Source organism: Budorcas taxicolor, chromosome X (genome assembly GCF_023091745.1).
Source record: "Budorcas taxicolor isolate Tak-1 chromosome X, Takin1.1, whole genome shotgun sequence".
In the NCBI taxonomy this organism is placed as follows: Eukaryota; Metazoa; Chordata; class Mammalia; order Artiodactyla; family Bovidae; genus Budorcas; species Budorcas taxicolor.
In genome coordinates, this window is record NC_068935.1 from 19,725,066 (window position 1) to 19,732,332 (window position 7,267).

Below are 7,267 nucleotides of genomic sequence, written 5' to 3' on the forward strand. Positions count from 1 at the left end.
AAGATTGCACAGGCAAGTTCAGAATGCCCTAATGAGCAACGTGCTAGTCTTTTCTTTTAGGCAATTGGCAATTTCACTTGGCCAAAACCTTGGCCTACTCTGCCTGGGGGCCAGACTCAGGCAGTCGAATCAACCTTCTTAGAAATTGTAGCTCTCTTCATTTAACGTTCTTGACAGAAAAACAATCAAATATGTGAATTCTTTATGGCATTTTAGTTCATGCATCCAACAGCTAGTTGTTTTGAAATGAGGTTAGTGGAGTAGACTAAGAAGCAGTAGAAAAGGGACAAGACAAGGGAAAATCATTCCAGAATATCATGGAGGATGAAGTTGAAGATGGATCTCAAAGACGTTTTAGCTTGGTGGAATAGTTTTGTTCATGGGATCTACAGAGAGTTTCAGAGTTCCAATCTAACCCAGAGACCTTTCTGTGTGAAGTGAGCCCAGTCTGATGGCTACAAGAAAAGTATTAATAGCTCTCTCTTCAAACTGCCTATTTGTTACTAATTGGCTTCTTTATATCAAATATGTTATACAAAGCCAGGAAACATCCATATTGAATTCAAGAAATCAGGCTGAACTATAAGACAAGAAAAGTGAGAAACTCCAGTGGGGGTGGGTTACCATCTTCAACTGAGGCTCCACGCATTAATATGCAGTGGCTTTGAATTATCATTGTTCCATTTCTGCTAGGCTTCCAGGAGGCTCAGAGATAATCATGTGCTCAGGATTGATATTTTGTCTGATTCTTAATGTAATTAACCCTCCTTTCTAGATATAATGTTAGATGACCTATAATTAAGCTCTTGCTATGCACATGTTTTACTATAAACTGCCTTAAAGTGGGAAAAAAAAATATGATTTTTCTTCTCTGGAAGGTGCTAGCTCAGCAAAGCCTAAGCAATCTATCTTAGTTGGGTGGTCAGCATCAAGTGTGCCACCTGCCCAGTCAAGTCCTCCTAACACTTTGCTGCTGCTCTCCTGGTTTCTAAATAAGTACTTCAGGGGACAGCATCTCTGTTTTCTTCCATTTGTTTCTGCCTTACATTGTAGCCACCTCTTGGGAACACAGGGTTATTCAGGTCAAGGGCAGAAAAATATCAAGGAATAGAAGCAGGAAAATATGGAAATTCTAACCAATGGCTGTGACTTCCTGGTCCAGCAAGGCCAATATCTTAAAAATTGTTTTATTTCATGTAGTAAACATTCTGTAAATACACAACAACTGATTTTGCATCAGAATTCAAAATCATTTTATTTCTGGTGAAGATATAAAAATGGATGGGACACTAAAACAAACATAAAGGATTTAGAATAGATCTTAGAGAAAATGTCCTCATGGTCTAAGCTTTAAACACTAGTGTGGATGCAAAATCCAAGAAGACAGTCTAGGATAGATGACTGTTTGCTTTATGTATACCAGAGAGCAAAGGGTGAATGAGATCAATGTTTCCCATTGTGAGCTATGTGGATGTTAATAGGTGTTCTTTAAGAACAGAAAAAAGGTTCCTTGGTCATATACGTTTGAAAAGTGGTGGGCTAAATGAAATTTGTTTTCTTTATCATAAACATCTCAGGGCCTTTAATATACTTAAAATATGGTACAAGTCTCCAAGAACGGAGCTTCCCCAGTGGCTCAGCAGCAAAGACTCTGCCTGCCAGTGCAGGAAACGCAAGTTCGATCCCTGGGTTGGGAAGATCCCCTGGAGGAGGGCATGGCAACCCACCCCAGTATTCTTGCCTGGAGAATCCCATGGACAGAGGAGCCCAGCAGGCTACAGTCCATAGGGTCTCAAAGAGTTGGACATGACTGAGCGACTTAGCACACGCACAGGCTCCAAGAAGTCAGTTGAGTATTAAGGGCTTCCTGCCTTTTTTTTTCTTTTTAAACTCAGGATCTTTTTTTTTTTTTTTTCTCCCAGAGCATTCAATAGACTTATGGGAAAACCTTTTACAAAAACAGGACTAGATTATTTCACCAACATAATTCTTCTCAAAGAATTCTCAGCTACCAATCAAAACTTTTTGTCTCACTTCCTCAGAGGAGAAGGAACACGGCAGAAAACAATGTCTCAGGTACGAGTCCAGGGGGAAAGTGCATCTTTCTGTATGGAAGACAACTCTGAAGATCAAGGGAGAGTCATGATTGATGGTTCACTGGAGTGAAGAGAATGAAGAAAAAGTGCAGCAACCCCATTGTGGGAAATATCCCAGTAAGACCTTTTGAGTAAGTTCAGTGTGCCTACCCAGTACCACCTGAAAGCTGCAGTGTAGAAAACATCAGTCCACTGCCCCTGAAGAACTTGAAGATTCACTGAGAAGACAGGACAAGAATATGTATCTTGCAAAAATCATGAAGGAGAAGGGCTGTGGTCTGGGTTAATCAAACTCAGCTTTAGGATCAGGATCAGGAAATAAGACCATCATCCATCTCACACACACACACACACACACACACACACACACACAATCATTAGTTTACATTACCTATCAGAAACACAATTACCTATCAGAAACATCCATCTAGGGTGGAGTGGGATGGGCAGATAGGAAGTGAGGTTGGAAATATATACAAACATTTTATAGGGACCAAAAATTATGAAGTACATAGTAATAAAGCCAACAAATATGTGTAAGATCTTTATTGAGAAAATCGTTAATACTATTAAAGAACATAACAGAAGCTGTGAATAAATATAGAGCCAGACCATGCTCATAAATGGCAAGATGCAATGATGTAAGGGTGTCAGTACTCCTCAAAGTAATATATATATAAATGTGTGTGAAAAGCTCCAGTAGAAACTTCAACAGGAACTTTTGTGAAATTCACAAATATCAGTTAAATATCTTTTATTATGCCCCAAATATTCACATAACACCTCTTTCACTTCTTTAAAGTGAAATATCAACTTTCAAGTGAAATATCTTCTTTTAAGTGAAATATCAACCCCAAATATCAACTTCTCAACAAGACCAACCCAGATCATCCTGTTTAAAGTGACAACCTTCCTCCCAACCCAGCACTCCAACTTCCTTTACCCTGCTCTGTTTTTTCTATAACACTTATCATCTTCCAACATACTATATAATATACCTATTTATTATGTTTATTATATATCTACCCAAAGTAGAATATATAAGCTCCACAGGGCAAGCATATTCTAACAGCATTAATGAAATATAATTTATAATGTTAATAGTAATATTTTGTTCATTTTTAATACTTATGCAAAGTACCTAGAACAATGATTAGCACATAGTAAGTTTGGGTATTTGTTTAATTGGACAGAGTAAAGAAAGCAAAGAGTATTCACTAGATGATATTGGGACAATTAACTTTTGCATGGAAAAAATTAAATTAGATCCCCACTTCATGCCATACGTAAAAATGAACTCCAGATGTTTTAAAGATGTGAATATAAAGAACAGGGCTTGAAAATTATTAGAATAAAATGTTAGAGATTCTCTTTAGTTCCTTGTGACCAAAGATTTTATTAACCAATATGCAAAAAGCAGAAATCTTATAGGAAAATATTGGTAAATTTGATTATATGAAAATTAAAGCTTCTGAAAGCAAAAGATGGCATTAAAACATTAAAACATAAGTAACAGACTTAGAAAAAGATATTTGAATCTTACATAACTGACATAGGATTAATGTCCTGATTATATATATATGTATATATATCATATCAATTATAAAAGGTAAAACTTCAGTAAAAAAAAATAAAGATATGCACAGATCATTCATAAAACAGGAAACCCTAATGGCCAATGAACAAGTAAATGCATGCTCAACCTTACACATAACTAGGGAAATCCAAGTTAAAACAGAAATTGCATCTTTTACAATTAGATTGATGGAAATTTTTAAAGTGAAAAAGTGAAGGTGAAATTTAGTCACTTAGTTGTGTCTGACTCTTTGTGACCCCATGGACTGTAGCCCACCATGCTCCTCTGTCCATGGAATTCTCCAGGCAAGAATATTGGAGTGGGTTGCCATTTCCTTCTGCAGGGGATTTTCCAAACCCATGGATTGAACCCAGGTCTCCTGCACTGCAGGCAGACTCTTTACCAACTAAGTAACCAGGGAAGCTGCTAACCAAGTATAGGCAAAGACAAAAAGCACCTGGAACCCTCATTTATGTTGGAATAAACATAAATTAGTACAATTTTTAAGAAACGTTTTTGGTAGTAGTTGCGATGGACCTCGCAGAAGCATGGCTGGGAGGAGCTATCCCACACCCGAGGCCAGGGGCAGCGGCAGGGAGGAGCAACCCCACGTCCAAGGAGCGGTGGCTGCACGGGTGCAGGAGGGCTGAGAGGAGCTACTCCACGTTGAAGGTCAGGAGGGGTGGGGGTGAGGAGGTACCACTCGTTCAAGGTAAGGAGCAGCAGCTGCACTTTGCTGGAGCAGCTGTGAAGAGATACCCCACGTCCAAGGTAAGAGAAACCCAAGTAAGATGGTAGGTGCTGCAAGAGGGCATCAGAGGGCAGACACACTGAAACCATAATCACAGAAAACTAGTCAATCTAATCACATAGACCACAGCCTTGTCTAACTCAGTAAAACTAAGCCATGCTGTGTGGGGCCACCCAAGACGGACGGGTCTGTGAGGTCTGACAGAATGTGGTCCACTGGAGAAGGGAATGGCAAGCCACTTCAGTATTCTTGCCTTGAGAACCCGATGAACAGTATGAAAAGGCAAAATGATAGGATACTGAAAGAGGAACACCTCAGGTCAGTAGGTGCCCAATATGCTACTGGAGATCAGTGGAGAAATAACTCCAGAAAGAATGAAGGGATGGAGCCAAAGCAAAAACAATACCCAGCTGTGGATGTGACTGGTGATAGAAGCAAGGTCCTTTGTTGTAAAGAGCAATATTGCATAAGAACCTGGAATGTCAGGTCCATGAATCAAGGCAAATTGGAAGGGGTCAAATGAGATGACAAGAGTGAACATCGACATTCTAGGAATCAGTGAACTAAAATGGACTGGAATGGGTGAATTTAACTCAGATGATGATTATATCTACTACTGTGGTCAGGAATCCCTCAGAAGAAATGGAGTAGCCATCATGGTCAACAAAAGAGTCCAAAATGCAGTACTTGGATGCAATCTCAAAAATGAAAGAATGATCTCTGTTTGTTTCCAAGGCAAACCATTTAATATCAGTTATCCAAGTCTATGCCCCAACCAGTAATGCTGAAGAAGCTGAAGTTGAATGGTTCTATGAGGACCTACAAGACCTTTTAGAACTAACACCCAAAAAAGATGTCCTTTTCATTATAGGGGACTGGAATGCAAAAGTAGGAAGTCAAGAAACACCTGCAGTAACAGGCAAATTTGGCCTTGGAATACAGAATGAAGCAGGGCAAAGGCTAATAGAGTTTTGCCAAGAAAACGCACTGGTCATAACAAACACCCTGTTCCAACAACACAAGAGAAGGCTCTACACATGGACATCACCAGATGGCCAACACTGAAATCAGATTGATTATATTCTTTGCAGGCACAGATGGAGAAGCTCTATACAGTCAGCAAAAACAAGACCAGGAGCTGACTGTGGCTCAGATCATGAACTCCTTATTGCCAAATTCAGACTTAAGTTGAAGAAAGTAGGGAAAACCACTAGACCATTCAGGTATGACCTAAATCAAATTCCTTATGATTATACAGTGGAAGTGAGAAATAGATTTAAGAGACTAGATCTGATAGAGTACCTGATGAACTATGGACGGAGGTTCATGACATTGTAGAGGAGACAGGGATCAAGACTATCCCCATGGAAAAGAAATGCAAAAAAGCAAAATGGCTGTCTGAGGAGGCCTTACAAATAGCTGTGAAAAGAAGAGAGGCAAAAAGCAAAGGAGAAAACGAAAGATATAAGCATCTGAATGCAGAGTTCCAAAGAATAGCAAGAAGAGATAAGAAAGCCTTCTTCAGTGATCAGTGCAAAGAAACAGAGGAAAAGAACAGAATGGGAAAGACTAGAGATCTCTTCAAGAAAATTAGAGATACCAAGGGAACATTTCATGCAAAGATGGGCTTGATAAAGGACAGAAATGGTCTGGACCTAACAGAAGCAGAAGATATTAAGAAGAGGTGGCAAGAATACACAGAAGAACTGTACAAAAAAGATTGTCACAACCCAGATAATCATGATGATGTGATCACTCACCTAGAGCCAGACATCCTGGAATGTGAAGTCAAGTGGGCCTTAGAAAGCATCACTATGAACAAAGCTAGTGGAGGTGATGGAATTCCAGCGGAGCTATTTCAAATCCTGAAAGATGATGCTGTGAAAGTGCTGCACTCAATATGCCAGCAAATTTGGAAAACTCACCAGTGGCCAAAGGACTGGAAAAGGTCAGTTTTCATTCCAATCCCAAAGAAAGGCAATGCCAAAGAATGCTCAAACTACTGCACAATTGCACTCATCTCACACGCTAGTAAAGTAATGCTTAAAATTCTCCAAGCCAGGCTTCAGCAATACATGAACCATGAACTTCGAGATGTTCAAGCTGGTTTTCGAAAAGGCAGAGGAACCAGAGATCAAATTGTCAACATTCACTGGATCATCAAAAAAGCAAGAGAGTTCCAGAAAAACATCTATTTCTGATTTATTGACTATGCCAAAGCCTTTGACTGTGTGGATCACAATAAACTGTGGAAAATTCTGAAAGAGATGGGAATACCAGACCACATGACCTGCCTCTTGAGAAACCTATATGCAGGTCAGGAAGCAACAGTTAGAACTGGACATGGAACAACAGACTGGTTCCAAATAGGAAAAGGAGTACATCAAGGCTGTATATTGTCACCCTGCTTATTTAACTTTTATGCAGAGTTCAGTTCAGTTCAGTTCAGTCGCTCAGTAGTGTCCCACTCTTTGCGACCCCATGAATCGCAGCAGGCCAGGCCTCCCTGTCCATCACCAATTCCCGGAGTTCACTCAGGTGTATACGCAGAGTACATCATGAGAAACGCTGGGCTGGAGGAAGCACAAGCTGGAATCAAGATTGCCGGGAGAAATATCAATAACCTCAGATATGCAGAGGACACCACCCTTATGGCATAAAGTGAAAAGGAACTAAAAAACCTCTTGATGAAAGTGAAAAAGGAGGGAAAAGTTGGCTTAAAGCTCAACATTCAGAAAATGAAGATCATAGTATCTGGTCCCATCACTTCATGGAAAATAGATGGGGAAACAGTGGAAATAGTGTCAGACTTTATTTTTGGGGGCTCCAAAATCACTGCAGATG